Below are 27,095 nucleotides of genomic sequence, written 5' to 3'. Positions count from 1 at the left end.
AGTTATAGGTGTCCTATGAAGGTTTATAATAAACAGTTTCAAACCTCTGATACCTTGTAACTTAATGAATTCACGGTACCCAATGGAGCTATCCTCCATGCGACAACATTAGATTATATCCTGAATCAGTGGTCGGCAACCACTAGGCCACGAACCTGTACCAGGCTGTGCAGAAAGAAAAAAATAGCCCTATTTTTTGTTTAAACCATAAGTATTCATGTTTAAACACTTTTTTTTCCACCCACAAAAAATCTTAAAGTTTGTGTGTACGTTATTCAGAGGTTTTACGGTAGTATATCACCGTAATTAAGCGATAATTGATCAGTCAACTTATATCGCTGATTTCATTTGCTCAGCATTTGATGCAACGTGAATTGAACCTGTATCGCCGCGATGAGAGCTCTGAATCTTGACCACAAGTTCTTAAGATTGTAGATGACAACAGAAAAGGCATTCCATTTTATCTTATCATCAGACTATTTACAGTGTTTTAACGCTGCGGTATGAGAAAGAGTCTAACCAAAACAAGATTGTACAACGTGTCACCATGATTGAAAATAGTTTCATAATAACATAAAATGTAATGTCTTTTCCTATGTCATTTTGATCCCTAGTATTCTAGAGCAGGAATATTAAGCTCAGTTTGGCTCAGTTAAACAATGTCAACTCCGAATTGTTTAATTCATTTTTCAGTTTTATTCAACTTATATTAGATAACCTTCTATCTATCCATTATCTGCACCACTTATCCCGGCAGGGGTGCTGGAGGACACCCTGAACTGGTTCGCAGCCAGTTGTAGGGCACCCAGGGAGATGCAACCATTCACTTGCTCACTCATACCTAAGGGCAACTTGGAGTCACCAATTTTTGTGAATGGGAGGAAACCGAAGCGCCCGGAGGAAATCCATGCAAGTGGGAAAAACATGCAAACACCGCACAGGAAACCTGGTAGCTGGATTTGAACCTATGAGTTCAGAACTGTGCCGCGGACCAGTCCATGGTACCGAAAATATTGTCGCCCGTTGTCCCAAACAACATGCAATTCTCCCAAAAGGCGTGGAAAATTGTATTTCAATTCACGTCGGACCTCGGAAGTCCTCAGTTCAGGAACCCGGGGCGATACCTCCTCACGTGTGGCCGCAGGCGACGTCCTCCCTGGTCTTTGTAAAGACATGATGGACGAGGCTCGCTCCATCATCCCCACCCACGCCCCATAAATTACCCCCGTGAATTAACAGGCCGTATTAATACCGCGCAACGTGTTAGGGCTCTCATTTAAAATTAATAAGTGGTAATTATGGAGGGAGGAAGTCTGTTTGGGGGAGGCTGCTAACGGAGAGCGAAGGGATGACTGAGTGTGCGCCAGCCTCCCTCGAGGACTCTGTGTGCCACTTTTCACACTTTGCAGACAAAAGAGAACTTGCAGCTCAGTTTGACAAGGGCCTTCGCTTTTCTTTGTTTTTTTTTTTCCTGTGTCGTACGTGATATCAACGCCTCTTTAATAATGTCTTTAAGAGGTGCAAAGTTTAACGAGACGGGTGTTCATTTTGTTTTAAACTATTTAATGCTGTCCAAAGGTTAGCATATTTTGCAGACTATAAGGGCGGACCTGGGTTTGTACACCTTTTCATGGCTAGATTCAAGTACTTTTTAAAGACTTTCAAAGCCAATTTTCCAATTTCTCCAGTACCATTCAAAGGAGAAATCCATTGTGAATCATGTATTTTGCAGAGCCACATATATATCTGCGATTTACCGATGCGATTTTTAAATTTGCTTCTGCATTTATCAAGATATATCATTTTTAGATCTCGAGTGAATTGCAAATATCTTTGTGGCTATGACTATATAGATGCTGCCCTACTTTCGAACGAGAATGAATTTGTTCGTAAGTTGCTTCAGTGCTATAATTTGTATTTTCAAGGTTTATATAAGTATGGCTTGTATAAGTAAGTTGTATTGTTTTGTACTAGAAAATTAACATTTCATAAAATAATATACTCTAGAAAGAAAAATGAAGTTGAGGTTAACTTACTTTTGGAAGATGTGCTTCAAGAGGTCCTCCTCCATGGTAAAAAGTGGTCGAAAAAAAGCGCTTTGATCATTTTCTTAACCGCATCAAGCTTACTTTTTTCAATTTCATTTTAAAAGAAACAGCTTGCCTCTTCTTCACACTTTACACAAACCATATTGAATGGATGCACGAGAGATTAAAAAATAAAAACGTCAAAGTTCTGAGCGCCCTGGAGATTCAGTACACGTGGTACTGTTTGTTTACAAACGAACTAGGAAGAAGAAGCCGGATTTCTTCTTCCGTGGTGGATGCTGGGTGACCTCTTACAGCACCATACGCCGGTAGTGGCGGAAAGAAGCACTACAGTAATGTCCTGTACTCAGAAAAAGCTACAAAATCTAACCCACAGCAATGTCTGGATATATTTCGACATCCTGATTTTTTTTGTATCTACCGTTTTACGTAAGTCAAATGGTCATAAGTAGGGGAGCGTCTATACGTGTGTAAATATTTTCGAGACGGATCTATTGTTAGATTAGTCCTCTCAGAGATGAGATAGAAGACTTGAGCTGACTCTCTACATTGCTGTGACCTTCCCTCTATTTGCATCTTCCTATCTAAAAGCACATTATCCAATTTGAACCAGTTACCACCATTTAGTTTCACATAGGGACATTAAAGGCATTGTGTCGCCCCCTCACCCCCTGTGTGGGTGGGCGGCCAAAACAGTACAAGACTAGGCACTATCTTAGATAAGACAGACTTTTTCCACGTTGTGCTTAAGAAGGCTCCACAGCTGTGTATTTAATCTTTATGGAATTCAATAAATAGGTAAAAAAAGAATATGCAGTCTTCTGGTTCATATTTATATAACTGCGACATTTAATATAAGGGAATTAGGAGAATCTTTCACTCACCCCGTATAGGTGTTCGGTAAAAATGACAGTAATATGTAGCTCACATTTTCAGTTACAGGAAGTTCTACCCATTACAATTTACTACGCTACCTTAATTTTTTGCATGGTCCATGATAAATGTCCATTGATATGTGATCCTTGCTTCAATACACATTTGATAGTGCCCTGTTGAAGGAACCTTTAGGCCTAGGGGTCTCAAACTCTTGGCCCGTGGGATGATAGTTTGAGACCCTACACACACACACACACACACACACACACACACACACACACACACACACACACACACACACACACACACACACACACACACACACACACACACACACACACACACACACACACACACACACACACAAACACCGGACACACACACACACACACCTTCACTAAAAAAGAAGGCATTAAGTGCCTCCTAGTGGTAAAAATAAAATAAAAATGAAAATATTGTTTTTAAAAATAAGAAAAATACATGAATTACAATATAAGCATGCATGTTTTTAAAATCTCGTATGTAAGGAGTTTGTTTTACTTTTTTAAATCTCATAATCTTCACCTAGAGGAAGTTGACATAATTATCTGTTATCTTGCTGCCACAGGTACCCCCAAAAAAGCCTCCAAAACGCTGGCCAGAAGAAAAATGAGGTTACTTTAAATCTCCGTAATTTTTATTTTTCCTTGTGCTTTGCAGCAATTGTTTAAGATTCCACTACATCTGGTGGTCAAATAATACACACTGTCTCTTTAAGTTTAATGTAATTGCAGCCCACATAAATAATGGATTCATTTATTACTGAGTGATTTGATTTATTTTTATATTATTCTGGATTTTTAGATCTTACTTTGTGTAGCATTTTTTTAAAGATATTTGAGAACATTGGAATGTCAATGTGGAAAACCCGATTCGGCCCAATCGCATTATTGCACTGTACATATAAGTAACTTTATTATATTTTCACCAGGGAATAAGTGGCAGCTATTTTAAAAGAATCTTAGATATGTCAAGTCGTCAGTTTTGGTGAATAAGTAAGCTCCTTTCAAAATGCTAAAAAGAGCTTTGCCCGTACAGTTTATTTTTGATTTTGAAGGATTACTTTTTTCTTCTCTTAAAAAGGGTGTGGCGATAGGGGACAGGGGTGGGAAAGAACAACTGGAAGAGCTTGGTTGTCAAGGAAACAAACATAACAGGAGTGTAAAGACAAGATAAGCTGTCCTTGAGTTTTGTGCAACGGGGTCATTGGCATTAAACACAATAATTGTTGATTTTCTGCTTGCTACTTTGAGTTGATTGGGTGGGTGGGCGTATAGGGGAGGGCAGTTGCTGTGGTTACGGGAAACGAGTGTCAATTACAACGTTGAACACCGTCAAAGTGACGTGAAAGGGGCCGAGCGACGGCAACAAAGGAGGTAACGTTAAAAGTAGCAAACATCATTTGGAGACGTCACTCATGATGAGTCATTATGTTGGCCACAAAAGACCCCCGCTAGCCCCCCAGAGACACATCAGTCTCTTAATGCTTTGTCATCAGTGCAGGTTAATGGACCTCACAGCAGTCTGTTAAAAGTAACCCTGATCAATACCCTCAGTGTGCACTGAATGTGTGTCTGTGAGCAAAGTAGGAGCTTGCATTTCTTTTAAAAGCAAAAAAATGGAGATTGCAAGCGCCTTGAAAAGGGAAACCTGGTAGAGCCGCGAATGGAAGGACGAGCAAACTTTATCGGTTGCTGGTTGGGTGACGCTTGTCAGATGATATCAATGCATACGCTGTTTGCATTCTATCGCGTGACATAAAGCAAAGAGAGACAATGGAGAAGCGGCAGTTTTATCGTTCTAATGTAAAGTCCCTAATTCATATGTGTGTCGGAATTGTGCTGATGTTTGGAAAGTGAGAGGAATCCTAGTTATGTACTGTTAATTCCTGTACTTTTTTCCTACATTTTAAACTCTGTGTGATTAAATACAGCGTGGCTGGATCATTCTTTTTTCTTTCACATACTCACCTGGGCAGCACGGCGGCACAGTGGTTAGCGCCTGTGCGGCATAGTTCTGAGGTCATGAGATCTAACCTTCCTGTGCGGAGTTTGCATGTTCTCCCCGTGCTTGCGTGGGTTTCCTCTGGGCACTGCGGTTTCCTCACACATTCTAAAAACTAACATGTCAGTTTGATTGGCTGGTCGAAATTGTCCCTAGGTGTGAATGAGCGAGTGAGTTGTCTGTCTCTGTGTGCCCTGCGACTGGCTGGCAACCAGTTCAGGGTGTACCCTGCCCACTGCCCAAAGATGGCAGAATCATAGTTTAATCGTGAGCCTCCGTAACAAAAACAGCTGTTCAGCTAAGGCACACTTTTTATGCCATTAACTTACTTCTACTCTATAGTTTGTAATCTTCCTCGTGCTTTGTAGCACTTATTTTCTGTTGCACTACGCCACATAAGTCAGACTCATGGCCTGAGGGGCCAAATGTGGCCTTTCACATCATTTTTTGTGGGGCTGAAGGTCTCGTAATGAATGGTTGTAGACTGCTTGGACTTGTTTTTGGACTGTGTATTTCATAAGAGCTTGCTCGTTAGCTTGGCCTTTGATTTTTGCATTTCGGAGATGGAATATGAGCTTGCTCTGTCCACTCCACACATCGGCCCGGTATTGCAGTACCTCCGGGAACGGTGCATTCGCAATGATCGCAGCAAGGCTTTAGGGCTAGGACCTTAGCTTGGCCTTTTGGCTGAGAGTAAGTGTCCCGGCTCCTACGCTTTGTAGCGTATTATGAACTGACCGATAACGGATAATGGATAATGAATAACGAAGATAGATCAATAACCCTTAAAAACCCCAAAACCCCACTTGGACCAAAGACTCAATTTCCCATAATGCCCGTCGACTATGGTAATCGCAAAGTGACAGCTCAGCGCGACTCTACTGAAATGTTTCAATATAAATGAGTGGAATGAGTGTTATTTTGTATTAAGGAGTACCGTAAATTCCGGACTATAAGCCGCTACTTTTTCCCCAAACGTTCAACCCTGCGGCTTATTCAGTGATGCGGCGAATTTATGTAATTTTTCTAACGGCTGCCAGCGGCGATCGAGTACAAAATGTAGGATTTAGACCGGTGGAATATATGAGAAACTAAATATGTTGGCATGTGATGGGCTAGCTTGGCCTTTTGGCCGTACCTCTTGCCATGATCTTTGATTTTTGCATTTCGGAGATGGAATAAGAGCTTGCTCTGTCCACTCCACGCATCGGCCCGGTATTGCAGTACCTCCGGGAACGGTGCATTCGCAATGATCGCAGCAAGGCTTTAGGGCTAGGACCTTAGCTTGGCCTTTTGGCTGAGAGTAAGTGTCCCGGCTCCTAGGCTTTGTAGCGTATTATGAACTGACCGATAACGGATAATGGATAATGAATAACGAAGATAGAACAATAACCCTTAAAAACCCCAAAACCCCATATGCACCGAAGAAGACTGCAACTTCTTGGCTTGACTAGCGGCGAGAAATCTTTTCACTAAAACTGGCCGCATGCGAAAGGCAAGTCTGCGAAAGGCAAGTCTGCCAGTAAAACCTGAAAGCGTGGGGCAGCATAAAAAAATCCACCATCACCAACGGTTCCGAAAAGTCGCTCTGCTGCGTGTCCAAGAGGAGGGCATACAAGCGACAGTGACAGCGCGAGTGAGGCTGCGGGAGCGTGGGACGACGTCTATATGACACTGTTTCTTTCTGACACTGAGGAAGATGACTTTGATGGCTTTAGTTCAAAGGAGGAAGATGAGGACGGTTTACCGTGATTTTTACAAGTACGGTATGTTTGTTTAACAGACCTGTTTACTGTGTTGCGAGCGTGTTGCTAGCGTGTTGCTACCATTAACTGCCCAGATGAAAGTTATATTATTATTATTAAAGCTTTGAAAACTCTCTCGGTGTACCGTCTTTCTTTGTAAATATGTGTAACCATGTATGATATCTATTTGCAACTGTATATTTTTGTTATGTATTTATTTGTATTTATTTTGGACACTTATTCTGATATGTTTTGGATGGGCGAATTAAAAAGAAGGGGTGTAACAAACGCGGGCTGGCAGGAAGTGGGGACCAGTAAAGGTGAGTGTTTGTGGACACGGTGGACAATAGTGGATATATATTTTTCCCACCCTTACCTTTGAAAATATACACTTTTTTCCTTGGATTACTTTCAACAGGACCCGGACTCTGCAGGTCTGCATCAAACCTTAAGTACCAGTATCATTTTCCGTTCATTTTGCCAGCTGTGATTTTTGGACGGTGTACTTTAATGAAGGAAATTCAGTTACAATCGCGGGACTTAAATTCGGGTCTGGATTAATTTTGTGTTTGTGTTACATTTATGTAAAGTGGGCGCGTGCGGCTTATATACAGGTGCGGCTTGTGTAAGTACAAAATCGGTTTTCCTCTTAAAATGTGGTGGGTGCGGCTTATAATCAGGTGCGCTCTATAGTCCGGAATTTATGGTAGTTATGCTACACCAGGCCCCTAGAAGACAGCCGTTACACTGAAAAATAAATTTACACTGCTATGTAAGCTTTACACAGACTACTTTTCATCGTGTCAAAGCGATGTTTCTTCTTTCAATTAAACATTATGAGGAAATCTCTGCAGAAATGTGAGGGGTGTACTCACCTTTGTGACTGTTTCTTTCTGTGTAAATAGCTGAGTAATACGTACAATGGCGATCATACAAGTATGAATACAAAACACGATGGTGACGTCAGGAGCCATTTCTTTGAGAAAAAAGTTGCCAATGTTTTTGTCAAGATTTTCTGTATAACAGTGGCGAAGTGAAAGGTTTGAAAATACTTTATTTAATATTTACAACATACCCAGGGTATTTTGACATATGCACCCACAAATCAGGTCAAGTCAAGTCTTGTTTATTTGTACATCTCTTTGAGGCTTTTTGTGATTAACCCATAATAGTCTGTGGTTAGCAATAACCTGTGGTCTGTGCAGCCCTTTGAGACTCTGTGATTAAGGGCTATACAAATAAACCTGACTTGACTAAATCACAAAAAGTCTCAAAGGGCTGTACGGACTGCAGACTACTATTAAGCAAACCTCTGATCTAAAACCTACATGAGGGCAAGAAAAACCTTAGCAAGAAAACTTGATAAGGTGCCGCACATGAGGTGATTCACTGCAATGGATGTTGTCATCGACAGACAATAGGGAGACAAAATTGTAAGTCGGATATTTGTTGATAAGAGACACAGGCATCATTATTGTTTTTCTTTAACTGTCGCACAGTGAAATAAAATGCACTGAAGAATTACCCCTTTTCTGGACATAAGGTTTTGCAACTTTGTTTGATTTTCTCTTAAAATATTTAGGGTGGCTGTCACTGAAAAAAAATCTCAATATTTTGAATTCATAGCTCTTTGAATAAAAAAAAGGTTTTCGACCGCCGAGCTAGGGTAAGAAGAGGCGAAGTGGAAAGAAAAACAAGCCAGAAACCAATTTTTAGGAGGTGAGAATGTCCAACACGAAGTGGCAAAAAAACAGGCCAAAAATAAGATTTTGCAGAAAAAACAGAAGAGAAACCAACACCAGCTTAAAAAATAGCTATTGTGGATGTACAAAGCGTAAGAGGAGTTACATAATTCTGAAAACAGGCCGAAAATCAGATGTTAGGGCAAAGACCAGGTGAAGAGATAGGAGTGGCACCAAACCAGGGCAAAAACAGCAGTCGAGAGGTAAGGCACTAGAACAGCGGACAGAATTAGAACTAAATCAGGCCATGATTCAGTAGTTGGGTTGGGAAGGAAGTGGCAGCAAAGCTGGCTAAAAAAAATTGTATTCCGGACGTGAAGAAGTAGAGAAACGAAGAAAGGAACGGGGATGTAGCACCAACACAGATGAAAAACTAGTTGGTCTTATTGTCAAGTTCGAATGAGACCAGAGGTGGGTAGTAACGGAGCACAGTATCTTTACTCCGTTACATTTACTTGAGCAAGTTTTGGAAAATTTTGTACTTCTAGGAGTATTTTCAAATCCCTATACATTTACTTTTACTTGAGTAATTTGTGAAGAAATAAACGGTACTTTTACTCCAATACATTAGGCATTGAAGTCATTACTTCGTTAGTTGATAAATCCCCTTCACGTAAGTACGCGTCTGTCCGTCTCAGCTAAGGCGCATTTATTTTGAAACAGAACTCCGACAGGCTCTACCATGTTTAACCAATCAAACGTAGCAGCCTCGTCACGTGACCATATTCTACTTCAGATGGAAAATGTCGCTTGGCAATACCGACTATGAAAACTCAGAAGAGGTGAAGCACCCCTGGCCTCACATCAAAAGCACGTTCTCCTTAAAAAGAGTTAAAAACACCAGCTACACTATGCAAAGTCTCCTTTGTTCGGGTTCTTGGGCTTGCTTGTTGTTCTGCTTGCAGAGTCTGTTAAGATAAGTATTTTGGCTTTAAATGTGCTACTTGGCTTAATTTATTTATTTGATTTAGACTATTTCTATTTTATTGTTTATTAAAGCACTTTAATTTATGTTGAGTATTTTAATCCACTTTTAAATCAAATGTATTTTTTTGTTGATTTGGTGGACTTCATCATTTTTTGATGATCTGATTGGTTGTTTAAAAAAAATCAATAAATATGACGTTGCTACAGTTACTTAGTACTTTTTTTCACCAAGTACCTTTTTACTTTTACTCAAGTACCGTAAGTATTTGGATGACTACTTGTGCAATAATATTCGGAAGTAACAGTACTTTTACTTAGTAAAAGTATGGCTACTCTACCCACCTCTGAATGAGACACATTGCATATACTATCAAATCAAATTGCTTTCTGTTTTGTAGAGCATAGCCAAGATCAGGGGTGTATAACGTATTTTTATTAGCTGAATACTCTTCCTATATAAAGCTAAGCTATCTGCACAAGTACCAATGTAGATTAATCAAGTACATTACAGGTAACAAATCAAACAGCATTTCTGCTAGACTCATTATTTTAATTCAAGCAATTTTTCTCTCGAGATTTCTTTCTCCATAGTCCTCAGAAAGAGGTTATTTGGATGCCGCTCTTGTCCCCAGTGTCCCTTCATGTGGTCCCATATGCAAATGTGTTTTACATCAAGCATTTTTCATTGTTTTTTTAATCATAATACATAAGGAGCTTTTAAATGTACATTGTCCAATATTTAAAGAAAGGAACATAATATATTAATTGGCTTTAGTTCTCAGTGTTTCTTTCAAAACCAATTTGATAGAATTCATTTATACATAAATATAAACTTAAATATTCCATGTACGGAGATGTCTGCTTGTATATTTACTCGTAAATGTGTATGAGGAAAAAATGGATAGGTCTACATCACAAATGTCAAATTCATGGTTCAGCGCCAAATTTGGCCCGCCACATCATTTTATGTGGTCCCCAAGAGATAAAAATGGTTGAGTGTCTATAAACTAATTACTCAAGAGTCCTTAAAGCAAAAACTACTGATCAGTTTATAGTTTGGTAGAGACTCAAAATAAAAAGAGAATACATTGATGGATTTTGAACTTGCAAGGAGAACAGCGGAGGACCCAACATTCTAATGATAAACTCTAATCTTTTCTAAGCCCTTTGTTTTCATCAAATCTCCTTGGTTACAAAATGAGATTTGCCCTAAAAGATATGGAAAACCAAGGATGACAACTTGATTGTCTAATTGTGATAATGATATAAACAACGCATAACAGTCAACATAACTAACTGGTATCCCAAGCAAAAGAACAGTACGATTAACCGGCAAAGTTTCCAAGCAGAGCACCACCGACCTATAGTGAGCCTCGTGTGTGCAGGAACAACCCTTTCAAAGCTCCCTAGAAGAGGGCGCTGTTTCCTTAAGTTTAAAACATATCACAAAAAAAAAAAAAATCAAAGAAAATGCACTTTTAAAAAAAATAAAAAATCACATTGAATTTGCAATACTGGTCTGAATAATTGCAATTAGTTTTTTTCACAAAATCGTGCAGCCCTACTATGCAGTCTCCTTTGCAGGTGTCCATTATTAAAAACAGCCATTCTATTGATATGCCCTCGGTGAAATTTACTTTGACACTTCAGTTCTACATTCTATATTTTGTCATGCACTGTAATGCTGTGGTATCGGATCCAAGACTCTCTCGTCTGACAAAAACGGAAAATTAGTCACTCAATTTTTTTTCCTTCCCAACGGGGCCCATAAATTAAGTTTTCCCGATCATGGCCTGGCATCATTTCACGTTTAAGCAAAAAGGCAATGTTTGGACGCGTCAGTCTCTTCTGATGGTCCAATTCCTCCAAGAATGGAAGTGGTGCAGAACACGATATTTGGGCGCGAAGAATCTAGTTAACGCCTCTGCAAGGTCACACTCATCAAACGCCATCGAGGTTTCCAGGGCACAATCAACAGCGTCCAAACAAAACATAAACAAGACAACACTTGTACGGCGAGCGCACACACTCACACGCTTGGAGTGCACCTCGCATCATTATTTCTCCTTTTTCTCCTGGTTCTCCGGCAGGGGTTCCACTCGGTCCACTCCTGGGCGTCTGACACCTTCTGGCCTTGAATTGAGCTCTCCGGCAGGGGGTGAGGAAGCATGCAGACAAGGCGCTAACACCTTCTCAGACGCCACGCAACATCCAAGCTGTGCTTTAATTGTGAGGTATGTGTTCAAGTGTGTGCGTGCGTTTGTGTGTTTTGGGGTGGGGGACCGCATGTTTTGCTAGCCAACGCAGGCATTGGTGTCACACGGTCGCCAACACCCGAGGAAAATCAACATAAATCCTTTACAACACAAAAAAGTCCATTGGTCCATCCATCCATACTTTGTCTGCACCGCTAATCCGCAGTAGGGTCGCGGGGATGCTGGAGCCCATCTGTCCTCGGGCAGTGGGCAGGGGATACCCTGAACTGGTTGCCAACCAGTCACAGGGCAACACAAAAGAGTCCTTGCATTTAAATTGACTCTTTTTTAAAGAAAAAAATAATACATGTGAAAAGAAAAACATTTTTAAGGGACACTTATTTTTGACCACTAGATGTAGCTGTATTGTGTAGCGCAGGCATGTCAAACTTATGTTCACCGAGCCCAACAGCTGTCTACTAGGGGACTGGTGTAACATAACTACTCTTTAATACAAAATAACACTAATTCCACTAATTTATATTGAAACACTTCAGTGGAGTCGCACTGAGCTGTCATTTTGCGAGTATCTTAGTCCACGGGCATTATGGGAAATTGAGTTTTTGGTCAAAGCAGACTAAAACCATTCAGTCTTAGACTTTCAGGTATTAAACCCCCTAAGGGCCACAAAAAAGGATGTGAGAGGCCACATTTGGCCCTCAGGCAATGAGTTTGACTTATGTGGCGTAGTGCAACAGAAAATGAGTGCTACAAAGAACAAGGAAAATTATATATAGAGTAAGTAGAAGTGAATTAATGGGATAAAAAGTGTGCCTTAGCTGAAGAGTTGGGTTTTTTTGCGGAGGCTCGCGATTAAACTATGATTCAGGGATGTAAGATAGGATTATGAAACGATAAGTTTTCTTTCCTTCAATATTTTTTTACTTCGCTAAGATTTAATCTCATGAAGTGTTTATTAAGTGTGCGTTTTTTAAAGAAACACCTTTAATTCATTTCCACTACAGTTTATTTAACTCTCGGAAACCCATACGAACTAGAATGTGACAAAAATAGCACACTAACACAAATTTAAATGATTGATTTCATTGATTTTAAAGTTTTTTTAATTTGTTTGGTTACTCGGAGAACTTTACTGTTAGATTTCATATCTATTATGAGAAAGGAGCTAAAGCTTCTTTGGATTTCTGCAAAGACACCAGGTACATTCACAATTCTAAATTTATTGTATTGTTTTAAACAGCTTGTCTGTGACTTTGTTTAAAGTAAAACAACATTGGTAGTAGGAAAACCATTCTAAAGGGTTAGACTAAGACAAAAATTGAGGAAAAAACCCTTAAAATGGTTCTATAATTAAATCCTACACCTTTTTAGGCCATTAAATTAATGGCCTGAAAAGTGTGCCTTAGCTAGAGGGCTGGGGGTCTTTTGGAGGCTCTCAATTAAATTATGACTCAGGGATGTAGGATTTGATTATAAAACCATTACTAAGTTTTTTTTCCCTGAACATTTGTTTTCATACATTAAGATTGTATCTCTTGTAGTTTTTATCAACTGTACATTTGTAAAAAAATAAAATGAAAATAGCAAAACAACAATTGAAGATATTTCCACTACAGTTTATTAAACTCGGGAAACTTGTGCAGAATGGAAAGTGACAAAAACAGCATACAAACATTAAATAAATGATTGATTTTTTTTCAGTTTTTTCTATTTTTTATCAAAGTGTTTCCCTGAATATGGGAACATGGCAGTTATATTTCATGTCTATCATAAAAAGAGCTAAAGCTTCTTTAAAGTTCTGCAATGACACATTTTTAAAATTTTGTACTTTTTTAATATTGCCTTATCAGCATGTCGGTGACTTTTATTTTATATAAAACAACATCAGATGGGTTTCCTCAATGTTCTCTGGTTGATTAATGGAAGTCAGCTAATACGGCTACAGGGGGTGAATCGTGAATTTGAAATAAAATAGATTTTTCTTTCTTGACAATATTTTCTCTGCTGAGGAGAAAATGAGGATACAACTGTTGTGGTTTGGTCTCTCAGTCTCTGTTGCTTGTATTCTTCCTTGTGCTTTTTTAAACTCGTTTTCGGTTGCAAGACACAGTACAGCAACATCTGGTGGTCAAATAAAGCTCACTGTCCAAACATGTCCAAACCTAGCAATACATTTTTAACGGGCATTCAGTGAATACTTAAATTATGACATTTTGATTGTCATATCAGCAGGGTTAGGTAGGGTTTTTTTACCTGGATTACTTTCAATTACTTTTGGATTACTCAAATACCAAAAATGCTAATAAAAGACAAAAGAAAGTAAATATGAATAAAATTACTAAATTTTGAGCAGGCTTGGGGAGTAACGGAATACATGGAACGGCAAAAATGATGTTGGCAAGCTGTTTGGATTTATTTTCATTTTGTTTCTGTCGCATTTTATGTTAGTTTTGCCGGAGATCAAAGAGATCAAAGCCAGGAGAGAAACCCTACCACGTGTTGTGAGTCATAATTTTATTCATATTTAGTTTCTTTTGTCTTTTTTTAGCATATTTGGTCTTGGAGTAATCCAAAAGTAATTGAAAGTAATCCAGTTAAAGTAACCCTACCCAACCCTGCATATCAGGCAAAAAAACTGAACCTACATTACTTAAATGATTTTAAAGTATTTTTTTAGAAAAAAAAAGTATTATATAAGAAAAATAAAATCTATACAAGAACGATGGTCAGTAATAAATTGGAAAGTAATCAAAAGCCTTCTGTTTTCATTTCTTAGGAACAAATTCTCACCCCGAGCTACATCACTGATCTACATGGATTTTTTTGAGGGGTGGGGTGGGGGGATTCATGATGATAAATCATATCCTCTGTTCAGGCTTGTTTATCTCCAGCTGTCAGTGGCGCATGTGGTTTGCGATATCACACACATACACACATGCATGCACATTGCACATTGCATACAAACTCGCTTACCTGATTTTACTTGCCTTGCGCCCTCCATGGGGGCTGCATAGGGGCGGCATGGGGTCTGCATGGGGTCCAGTGATAGACCAGTGAGGCTGCCACCCTTTTTAAAAAAAAATTGCAGTGTGTGTTTGTGTTGATTACTACTTCATTAATAAACCCTCAACTGGCCCAACCCCCAACTGCCCCCTTATTCTCTAGAGCCGTGATTTCAAATGAATGAATGAACGAGAGCGTTCACCCTCTGATGGACAAATAGGCGGCACGTCCTTATTTGCATTTTCTCATTAGCGCCCGTGAAAACACAAAGCTAAGCATTTGCTTTTATTGCAATTGCGGTTTCAGTGATGTTTTGTTGAACAGAAATGCATTAAAACGGAACACAATGATTTTGAACCTTTGTTTAATTGAATGAACTCCAGAACTAGATATTTCATGTTCAAACAGATAAACTTTGAGGCACAGTGTGTATGATATGACCACTAGATGTTGTTCTACGTATCTGCCAACACTTCTGCGTCCACTACCCCTTAAAAACACTTTTCAGAGCCCCGGTGTGTTATATTTGACCAATAGATGGTATTGTGATGTCTTATGCCAGTTGTTCCCACAGGGGGCGATGAAAAGATCTGGGGGGACGGTGAGGAAGAAGGGGGCGATAGGAGGGCGGCAGTCTGAAGTCGAAGTCTGAAGTTTGAACGTTGGTTTGACGATTTGTACACAACACGTTAGGGCTGCGTGATTAACCGAAATCCAATCGACATCGCAATGTGACGTATCGCGTTTGTGAAACCGCAAAGCACTGCGGTTTTTCAAGGTTTTGTAGTGAGTGATTGAGTTTTGGCCAACCACAATAGTTACTTTTAAAGTTTTAAAAGTGACAACCAATCAGAGGCAAGTTTTAATAATAGCACAAGCCAATAAACACGATTCAAAGTCTGCAAGGACCACACTATGCCACACCCACCGTGTGAGCTCATTGAGTGTCATGGCGGACTCCGTAAACATAGTCCCAGAGTCAACAAACGAGAAGGAAACGAAGCCTGCACCGAAAAAGGGTGGTATATCACTTGTTTGGACTTATTTTGGTTTTGATGAAGCGGACGTGGAACAGAAGAAAATGCCTGCTGCAGAATTAGCTGTCGCTAGGTCCAGAGGAAACACAAGGAATTTGTACCAGCACCTTAAAAAAAAGATCACATATTGCAATACACGGCATGTCAAAAAGGATTTCAAGTAAAAGACGAAGAAGGTGCATCTACAAGTGAACAAAAAGTAATAACAAAAAGTAATCTTAATTTACAAATATTTTTTATAAACAGTCAACCAATAATATTCACGACCCTTCATAATAAAAGACCAACTTTATTCATGTCAAACTCCCCCAAAAATAATCATTTTGGAAGTAAAAAGTTTGGACATCTGTGATTTATTGGCTTTTTGGGAAAGCCCATCTTTTCAGAAATTATGACCAAGTAAATCTGTTAAACTAAATGATAAATAAAGCTTTAAAAAAGGTTAAACAAGGTAAATCTGAAAAATTGTTCTACTTATAACACAGACATTTAAATAACACTTTTACATACTCACCAGCACAATTGCCCTGCGCGTTAGACAACTGGTTTTCTCCCTTTAAAAACACCTACCGATTAAAAAAAATAACTTGACCACTTTTTCATATTTAAACACCCCCAAAAAATGTTTCATTAAAGACCAGTATTTTAGTCTACGGCTGTTTATGTTGAAGCGAGACTGAGTGTGTGTGAATAAACCGCTCCAGATTTTCAATTTGGGAAAAATTTGCCACTTCCAGTTTTGAACAAGTTAATCCGTTCATTTTTGCAGAACAATACTCAAGTCTACTATCCCATTTGTAGATGACCCCCCAAATATTTTTGAATGTGTTTTTGGATCATTAAACGATTCAAGATGGCGATTACAAAGACGAGCACATATTTATTACTGAATCGGAAGAAAACGCAAATGATTCCTGCGACGCGTAAAATCTTATCCCTATGTTTCTAGACGACAGTGCCAGGGAAACCATACTGTGTAGAAGATTGTCCTTTTATGTTATTGTCATTGGAGTTGCTGCGGTAATGGACCAAATTGCATTTTCTTGTTATCATTCCATGAGGAATCAAAGAAACTTCAACGACCTGGTGATAAGGAAAGAGAAGTGTAGCGATTTGATAGATAACTGCCACTGCTGTTCAATTTGGGTGAATTGTGTGTGAAAACAGTTGCATATCGTGGGTATGTTGTAAATATCGAATAAGGTACTGTCAAACCTTCGTTTTGCTTCCGTTATGTGTTATATTAATATTTTGGGGCAAAAACACAGGCTTATTTTTCTCGAAGGGTGTCATACATTTTTCCAGACGTCACTGTGGTGTTTTGTATTTAGAGCGCATGCGTTGTGGAAAAGAGCAACTTGTCGCCTTTTTTCGGTTCCGTCACCGAAAAAATTAAAGACAATAATCCGCACTGTATATAAGTGTTTAAAATAGAGAAAAAAAGTAGCAGCCTGCAGTCCCGCATTTACAACTTGTGAAAGACTAATTCTATGTAAAACACTGAGGTCAATGATGTGTCATCGTGTGTGTTTTCATGGCAACTCAAGTCCACGTTGGCCCACTTCTTTTCATAGTAATATGCCAAATGCTCAAACTTTTCCCGAAGCTCTTCTCACAGCCGGCTTTTGGACGGTGCTTCTCTTACAAAAAAACAGTCGACTATGGGTTGCCCCTGGGCATGCACGTGTCCGAGGCCTTTTTAATGGGAAATCGCGACCGGCGGACGCTAAGCTCCAGGTGGGCGGTGGGCAGCCATCTGCCTCGACAAGCTGTGTCGTCACCGAAGTGGCAGTAGTTTGGGTATTTTTCATTCAAGTTATTTGTTCAACAGCTATTATATTAGCATACTTTTGTATTGTTCAGTAGTACCTCTTTAATCGAGGACCTCTAAACAAAAGATTTATTTGAGAACACCATCTTGCTCGCCTTTGGGTATACCTGTAGAGCAGGGGTCAGCAACCTTTTTGGTGTGGAGTGCCATTTTCAAATTTCCTTGTAAATCAGCGTGCCACACCAAGATCAATGACTCGCACGATATTTTTTTAATATCCATTAGAGCTGTAATTTTACACCAGTCCAAATATACAACATGGATTGACATTTTAATCATATAACTCAGTGTTGTTCAAGCCTTTTTGAAGCAAGGTACACTTTGATTTATAAAAAAGTTCCGAGGCACACCGTCAGTCGAAAATGTTTGAAAATGAAGTGATGTCAAATAGTTCACTGTACTACCCATAAACAGATAATCAGTATATAAAAAGAAGAAAGTAATACTTAAAATAAAAAAGAATGATGTGCTTTATGGTTTTATTTTTTACAGTGCAAACTTAAACCACTTTGTTAAACAAATTACGTTATTAAATGTACTGTACTACCTCAAGCGCAGATAATTAGTGCATAAAAAGTATATGAAAATCTACTGCCACCTACTGCTATGGATGACTATTACAGTTCCTCGTCTGAAGATTGCAAAAATAATGGCCTGATTTCTTGGAAAGATAAAATTCCAGCGGCACACTAGACAAGGTCTCACGGCACACGAGTTGAAAAACACTGGTATGACTGACCAATTTATCATCCACTATTCTTGTTCATCAATCAACTTGAATGTGAATAACAAGTGGGAGGGCCTTTAGCCATCTAGGACTTCAACTTTTTGCCACAAGAATTAACCAGAATCGACCATTCTTCATTAACAATAAACGACGATCAAACAACAAGTGCTACCATACCATTCATCAATGATATCTTGTTGCAGAAAATATAAAAACTTGAAATAACAGCAGCAAAGCAGAAGGCACGCGCGCGCACATGTACACACACACGCATACACGCACACACAAACTTCTTAAAAATGTTCGCCATCAGTAAATGGTTTTCTGTGCTTTGCTATGCAGTGAGGAATGTGATGACTTGTTTCAGTAGTGGTGTTTTTAGCGGTGACAAAGGTTTTCAGGGTCTGTGTTTGTTTGGGTACCTGGACACAGCGCGTTGTCATGTCTCCGCCATGTTGGACTCATCCTTGAATTCATGTTCATGTTTCGTCTCGTAACTAGGTTTAACACTTGCTGTGTGAGGTACAACTCTCTCGAGGCATAATGCACAAAACAGCACGGCCATTTTTGGCACAAAGCCTCATTCGTCTATCCACGCTGGCTGGAAAAAACGAGATGTTTTTGCTCGAGGAGCCGTCATGATTCGTTTATTTATCGCGCGCGTGTGTTTCGTTGGCTGCGTTAAAACACGGAGCTCTCCTCTTTTGCGAGGCGCGGCGCAGACAAGCACTCACACACAAAACAGAAAGGAGGGGCGCTACCGTAAACACAGCGCGCAACTGAAAATGTCTAAATTTTAGGTAAAAATGCGCTTTAGAAAAATCATTATTTGTATTATTTTTCTGTATGCTTGCATGCCACTGGTTAACCCCTCGTGTGCCACTGCTGGCACGCGTGTCTTAGGTTGCCGATCCCTGCTGTAGAGTATCTGTGTTCTGCACCAAGTTTTTTTTGATTGCATCTTTATAATCTCCTCTTTGTGACTTCATGTGACCCTAGCCATGAGTTCCTGAAAGGGAGAAAGTTATGTGTCTGATAAAGAAAGAAGAATTATAAAGCAAAATATAATAGAAATAACTAGAGCGCTGTGTTTGTGTGAGTGACCGAGCCAAGGATTACAATAGGCAAGCAGCGAGTGCTGATCACAAAGCCCCGGATAAATTTAGGCAGCGCTTCGCTGCAACAATTTCAGATGGAGGTTATGTTCCTGTTGCAAAAAAAAATAAAACAGCAAAGAAGAGGACAAACCAGAGAAGCTAGTGTCTCCAAAGGAGAATAGAGAAGGGCTGGCTAAATGGGGGGGAAGTTGCTGCTTGACTTGAAAAAACATCCAGAAAAAGTGGAAACTGGTCATGTGATGGCTCTCTTTAACGACACTTGCCTTATGCACAAGCCAGTGGAGTAACAGAATACATGTAACCTCATTACATAAACAAGACCCCAAAAAATGTAATTGCATTCTATTACAGTTACAGGAAAAAAGACGTAATAGAATTACAAGTATATTTTGTAAAAATAAGGATTACTTTGCAGAATTACAATTTTATTTAAAAGCATTTATATTCTGCACACTACTTGGGGCAGTATTGAAGTCCGGTGTGCGTTACTTTTAACTCTTTTTATTCTTTTACTTGTTCGCATTAGCTTTGTTTACATTCTCCATGTCCGGTCTGTTTCTCTGCCGTCTCATTTATTCCACACACACGCAGCACATTCAAGACCCCACCTACTAACAAAGCAAATCTTATCCCTCATGTGAAAGAAAGTTTTCTCTTTGCTCAGTACACTTTACTACGTGCTTAAAATATGAGCAGTTTTTGTTGTACTACAAGCTACTACCTGATATTGGTTTCCTCTGTTTCTTTTTCAAGGTTATATTGATCATTTAGCTTCAACAAGATGTAGTAATTGTATTAATATTTGGTTTAATTTGTCTTTTATTAGCATATTTGGTATTGGAGTAATCCAAAAGTAATCCAGTTTCTTCTATATTATGGTATTTGTATTATGTGACTGATTACATTTTTCAACAGGTAATTAGTAACTGTTTCGGATTACATTGTTAAAGATACCCTCCCAACCCTGCATACGCATTTCCGTAACATTTTGGAGGGGAGGCTGAGACAAATCTCTGAAAAATGTATTTTCAAATGACCTGTAGATAGTGATAGTGTTGCAAGTCCATCTAAAAAGACAAAACAAAGTGATGAACAAAAACTGAAACAATAAAATTGTGATGTAAAAAAAACGTTCACGTTTATTTAAAACTACAGTAACTTTAATTTTAATTGTGCGGCAAGTAACCTTCGTTACAACAACGTCCTTCGTGGTAAGTGTTAATAATAAACTCACTTTTTTTTCATTAATATCACCCCAATTATCTTATCTGTCATGACTACTGATGTGACTCAGCTCTGCACGCTCATTTGGCGCCAACCGCTGCGGGTTCTGATTGGCTCCCTCTCAGTATTTGAACCTAGTCCTGTCTGTCCCCTGTTGTCAGTCCGTCTGCGGACCTCAGTGAAGACTAGGCAAGCCTATTTCGACCCTGACTCCTACCTGTCCCGTTTTTGCTCCCGTCTGTACAACCTGTTTTGATCATGACCACGTCTGCTCTCCCGTCCCGGCTTATGACCCCTTTTTTGTCCCTGACTACGTCTACTCTCCCGTTCTGGATTACGACCTGTTTCCGACCCCGACCACGTCTTGCTCTTCCAGTCCCGGCTACCGACCACCCTGACACCGCCATCGCTCGCTTCGGAAGATCCACTTCCGTGTTCGGATCACAATCCGAGTAAGAGAGCGACTTGCTTCCCACGTCCAACGAACACTGGATCGTGGCCGCAGCCCTTCCTCTTTCCTTCAGTAAAACTTGTGAGAAACGTAACACAATTGGCTCCTGTTTCCGTTCTGGTACTGACATTATCACTTTTTTGAAAATGTTTAATACGAATGTGTTTTTATATGTATTTTATAGTAATAAAGGGTTCACTTTAATGATTTTGAGAGGTCGTGAAGGGGCCAGTTAATTTTTAATTATTTCATATCTGCGAATTCTGTAACATGAGCAATTCAAGCTACGAGCATAATCCTGGAGCAAATTAAGCTTGTAGGAGGAGGTACAGCTGTATTTCGATAACTAATCATCAAAATTTGCTTTCAGAATAAATACAAACATTTTAGTGTTTGTGGAGTCGCATTGGGCAGCCTTTTTTTTTTTGGCCTTAAGCGCAGCTAAAATCAATATTTTACTATCGCCGACCAATCGCATGGTGATGCTTGGCTGTGGAGTGCTCACTTGACCGCCCAACTTTGCCTGCTGGCGGCTTTTAATCGGCACTTGAGCTAATAGCGTTTAGCCTTTTAACTCTCAATCACAAATTATGCAAAAGAAAAAAACAATTTGTGCACAGAAATAATTATTATTGCACACGCACACACATAATTCTTTTAATTAACAGTTAAATATTTTCATGCAATAAATCTCATTTTACTAAACTCAGCTTGTGTTATTTTCAATTATTAAAAAATGTCAAAAAAATCAAAATATTATTGAAAATAACACAAGTTTTGTTTTCAGAATTTCTCAGAACTTTTGATTAAAATACTTTAACACATCCGTCAAACTTATCGCCCACAAGTCAAATGTGCATCAGGTCAAACAATGACCTTCAGTTTCAAATATGTCCGCTGGATGTCGCAAAAGCCAGGTGCCGTAGCAAAGCACATAATTTGGTTGCATTTGCTGAGTGTCATTAATCAACCAGAGAACATTGAAGAAACCCATCCCGATGTTATTGTATTAAAAATAAAAGTAAAAACTTACTGATAAGGCACTATGAAAAAATACCTAATTAAAAATTGTGTAATTTCAGAAGTTTAAAGAAGCTTTGGCTCTTTCTATAATAAGTAAAAAATCTAACTGCCATGTTTCCATATTCAGGGAAACACTTTTAAATCATTAAATCAATCATTTAAATTAGTGTTTGCTGTTTTTGTCCATTTCCAGTCAGCATGAGTTTCCCGAGTTTAATAAATTGGAATGGAAATAAATTCAATCGTTGTTCTGCTATTTTTATTTATTTTATTTAATTCGCAAATGTACAGTTGATAAACACTGCAAGAGATAAAGTCTTAATGTATAAAAACAAATATTGAGGAAAAAACCCATAATAATGGATTTATAATTAAATCCTATATCCCTGAGTCATAATTTAATTGAGAGCCTCCAAAAGACCCCCAGCTCTCTAGCTAAGGCACACTTTTTATAGGCCATTCATTTACTAGTACAAGCCTTTGGAATAGTTTTCCTAACATGTGGCCCCCAAGCCAAAAGGAGTATGACACCTTATATTATAATGAAAAAAAAAAAACAGGAATTGCAAAAAATGAATAATAAAAAATAAAAATGAATAAATTAAGAACAATTATACCTAAAATGAGAATTACATTCTACTCATTGTGTAAGAATGTATTTAATTATCACGTTTGACTACAAAGACGAGAGAAATGGCTGACAAAAGAAATATATTTAGTCTTTTGTTAAAGAATAAACGTTGAAAATGTCGAGCCGTCTGCGGCTACGTCAAAAAACATGAAATGAGCGACTACTCGTACCCTAAGCTTGTTACAATAACTTGTACACAGAAACTTACTTACTTTTCAATTATATTTAAAAGACATCAAATATTAAAAGGGATCTCAAATTTCATTGTTATAATCCATGACCAATGGGTTCTTTGTGCATCGAAGTAAACTTTTAATACATCAAAGAGAAAAAAAGGGAAAACTTTCCAATACTCATCTAGATCGGCTTTTTCATCTACAGATGCTGCCCTACTTACAAACGACAGTATCGTTCGTAAGTTGAATTTGTTCGTAAGTTGCTTCACTGCTATTTTTTTATGTTTAAGGTTTATATAAGTATGTTTATGGCTTGTATTCGTAACTTGTATTGTTTTGTACTGGAAAAATAATCATTTAAGAAAATAATAAATTCTAAAACGATAAATAAAGTTAAGTGTGACTTACTTTTGGGAGATTTGCTTCAAGAGGTCCTTAGAGAGTGCCCAAAAAAAGCGATCCAACCATTTTCTCTACCTCATCAAGCTTCCATATTCCACTTTCATTTCAAAAGAAACGTCTCCCCTCTTCTTTACACTTTACACCAACAATATTTAATGGATTCTCGAGATATTAAACAATAAAAATGTCCAAGTTCTTAGCGCGCTGGAGATACAATATAGAATGTTTACACACGAACTAGGAAGACGAAGCGTGGATGTTGGGTGACCTCTCACAGCTCCACGTGGCGGAAAGAAGCACTACAGTTATGTCCTGTACTCGGAAAAAGGTGCACACAATACAAAATCTAACTTACAGCAATGTCTGGATATTTTTCGTCATCCCGGAAAAAATATTTGTATCTAAGTCAAATGGTCGTAAGCAGGGGAATGTTTGCATTGTAAATCACACCGTCACTGGGTGTAGTCAAAATGATAGATAGATAGATAGATAGATAGATAGATAGATAGATAGATAGATAGATAGATAGATAGATAGATAGATAGATAGATAGATAGATAGATAGATAGATAGATAGATAGATAGATAGCAGCTTTTTCAGTGCCCGTCTCTCAGCTACATTTGTCAGGCTGTCCAGCTCTGTGCCCACAACAGAGCCCGCTTTCCTCACCAGTTTATTAAGACGAGAGGCATCTTTCTTCTTAGCGCTGCCTCCCCAACACACTGCCGCATAGAAGAGGGCGCTTACCACAACAGTCTCATAAGACATTTGCAGGAACTTTTTGCAGATGTTGAAGGACACCAACCTTCTGAGGAAGTACAGTCGGCTTTGTCCTTTCCTGCATAGAGCTTCTGTGTTGGCAGTCAAGTCCAGTTTATTGTCCAGCTGCACACCCAGGTATTTGTAGGTCTGGACAAATTCTACACAATATCATTTGATAGTTACAGGAACTGGGTGAGTTCTAGTTCTCCTGAAGTCCACCACCACCTCCCTGGTCTTGGTGGTGTTCAGGTGCAGGTAGTTAGCGTCGCTCCATTGGACAAAATGGAAACAAGGAAAGATTTCCTAAGGAATGTCTTGCCAATAATTGCTATTGATGATCTCAGGTCCTATCCATCGTCTACGCTGGCGTGCATGTTCTGCCCGCAGCGATCAATGATATCTTTGATGTCTATTTCTGAATAATGCTCATGAAACATGTATGGAATAAGCAACCATTGTGCACTGGTTAAAATAATTTATTTCATTTGATAATTTAGTATATTATCAGATATTTATGGCAATGTGTTTCCTATCACATTTCAATATTTAATTTAAATGACAAATTATCCTTTTATTTATTCATGTCTAACTTGCTTTTTAAAAGAGGTTACAAGGAGATCAAAATTGAATTTTCATCTGGCGAGTTGCAAAATAATCGCATCCAAACAGCTTGTCTTGATGCTCTTCTTACATCTTGTCATTTTTTTTTTTAGATTTACATGCAGGGTGTGACAGTGACGTGTTTCTGCATGTTGACATTGTTCACGCCGCAGCTGATATGCAATGTGCACCTGCCACACGTTTACATACTAGATGACACGCTAGCCTCTCACATCGACTGCTGTTTGATGGTTACACGTGTGTCGCTGACTTATTTGCACAACCTTTCATGTATTGCAAGGCGAAAAAATATAGATTTCATGATTATATCTCAAATTATGCTTAAGAAGATAGTCAACCATATGAAAAAAATGCACTAAAAAATATTTTTATTACTTGTTCCAAAAGGTTTGTTTTTACAATAAACATGGTGTTCATATTCTGATAAATATGATCAGTGTTGGTATTGTTTTGATCTATACTCAACTCTGTCGTAGTCATTGGTACTCGATACCAGATACTGATACCATAAGAGAAATGTAAAGATATATATGTAACTCCCAACTTAAACATTTTCCTTGAGGGACAACGTGCTTTTATTAGCGTCTTCAATTTCTCTAAATGTCCGCAAAAATGGCTTAGTTACATCAAAACCAATCGACAGAATCTAACCATGTGAAATATTTACTCCAAAACACACGATTGTCAGAGCCAGAACAGGAAGAGGACCCAGATGCGTAACGTTTACTCACAAGTTTATTGAGATATAGAGGAAAAACAAACGCCAGCGATCCGGTGCTCTCTGGACGAGGGGAGCAAGCCGCTCACGGGATTGGAGCGTGTTCGGAATGCTGAAGTGGATCTCCCGGAGCGAGAGATCGTAGGGTGGTCAAACGGGAAAAATGTGTCGATAGCTGGAGCTGTCGTGATTACCTAACCGGAGTCACCTGAGGTAATCAGCTGGTGTGCTGGAACGCGATCTCTTGATTGGTGGAAGTCTACTACATAAGCTGTCAGCGTCCAGAGATGGACGTTCGAGTGTCTTCCTCATTTCCTGAGTGAACCTCCAACATTCAAGGTACCACAAGCCCATGTATATTCCAAGTCTGATTCTCGTTGCCTGACCCTTGTCTGTTAAAAGTTTACGATCTACTCTTCCGCCCCGGCCACCGACTTACCTGCTACGTTTCGCCACGCGTTTTCACCACGGAGTTGCCATATCGTCCCAAGAGGCTTTCCACTGCCAAGGCTCGACGTCCCAAGCCTGCTCCACCGAATCTTGTCACAATAAAGCCTTTAACTGACGCTATTGGATCCGAGTCCTTGTTCTGTTCCTTGACAGAACACTCGAACCAAAGCATGGATCCAGCGACAGTTCGTCCCACCTCTGAGAGATGCGGAAATGCCGAACAGGAATCCGCGCTACAGCGCCTACAACACACCGAAGGCGCAATACAACAGATCGTCCACGACGTATCCACACTAGTCCGGCAAGTACGACGTCACCAAGAATTTTTTGAACAGTGCGAAGCTCCCCCGGCAACACGAGCACAAGATCCAGTTCCGCCCCTTTCTGATCAGGTCGGCAGTGTTGAACCACGAGTAGGTTCGCCAGAGAGATTCAGTGGAGAGCCCGCCCAGGTCCGCCCCTTTCTTATAAATTGCCGACTAATTTTTGATCTACAACCGCGAGCCTTTGTGAACGAAAAGGCGAAGGTGGCTTTTGTGATAAATCATCTGACTGGCAGAGCCCGCCTTTGGGGAACGGCAGAATACGAACGGGGGGCGACAGCATGCACCTCTTTTAATTTGCTAAGCCAGGAGATGATTAAAGTTTTTGATTCTGGAGCCTCATCAGTCGATGCTGCTCGTTCAATCTTGAACATTCGCCAGGGGAGACGCTCCATTGCCGACTATGCCATTGACTTTCGCACACTAGCAGCCCAGAGTCACTGGAACGAAGAGGCGCTGGTCGACGCCTACCTCCATAGCTTGTCCGGTTATATCAAAGACGAATTGGTTTCCCACGCTCCTCCGGTAACTCTTGACAATGCTATCGAACTGACCGCCCGGATCGACCGTAGGGTTCAGGCAAGACGCAGAGAGAGAGAAGATCCCAGCCAACCCATCACCCGGCTAAGTCAAGACATTAGTAAGATACCGAACCCCCCAACCAATTCTACCGCACCTCATGAGATGATGGAGGTGGACCGCACCTTTCTCTCCGTCGAAGAACGCCAGCGAAGGCGTACTGAACGGCTATGTTATTACTGCGGCGGCCAGGGACATAGGGGGGTCAATTGCCCGTTAAAAGCCAACGCTCGTCGGATATAGGGGACATCCGATTGAGCTCAGCTTTAGTATCGTCCCCCAAGACTGATAGACCTGTTCTCCGGGCAAATCTCATTATTTCCGGTACATCTCAACCCTTCCATGCCCTCATCGATTCTGGTGCTGAAACAAATATCCTGGATTTGTCACTCGCACACAAGATGGGGATACCTGTTGAAAC

The 27,095-nt window shown here is 39.6% G+C and overlaps 2 pseudogenes; both read left to right on the top strand.

Moving 5' to 3' along the window:
* Positions 1-5,509: 5,509 nt before the first annotated feature.
* Positions 5,510-5,599, top strand: LOC148350772 (U2 spliceosomal RNA; annotated as a pseudogene).
* A 483-nt stretch (positions 5,600-6,082) lies between these two features.
* On the top strand, positions 6,083-6,216 carry LOC148350771 (U2 spliceosomal RNA; annotated as a pseudogene).
* The last annotated feature ends 20,879 nt before the right edge of the window (positions 6,217-27,095 follow it).

The sequence above is a fragment of the Urocampus carinirostris genome, chromosome 16 (genome assembly GCF_059441175.1).
Source record: "Urocampus carinirostris isolate Australia breed hairy pipefish chromosome 16, RoL_Ucar_1.0, whole genome shotgun sequence".
Classification (NCBI taxonomy): Eukaryota; Metazoa; Chordata; class Actinopteri; order Syngnathiformes; family Syngnathidae; genus Urocampus; species Urocampus carinirostris.
Note: the sequence above shows the minus strand (reverse complement) of the source record. Positions and strands in the feature narration are given on the sequence as shown.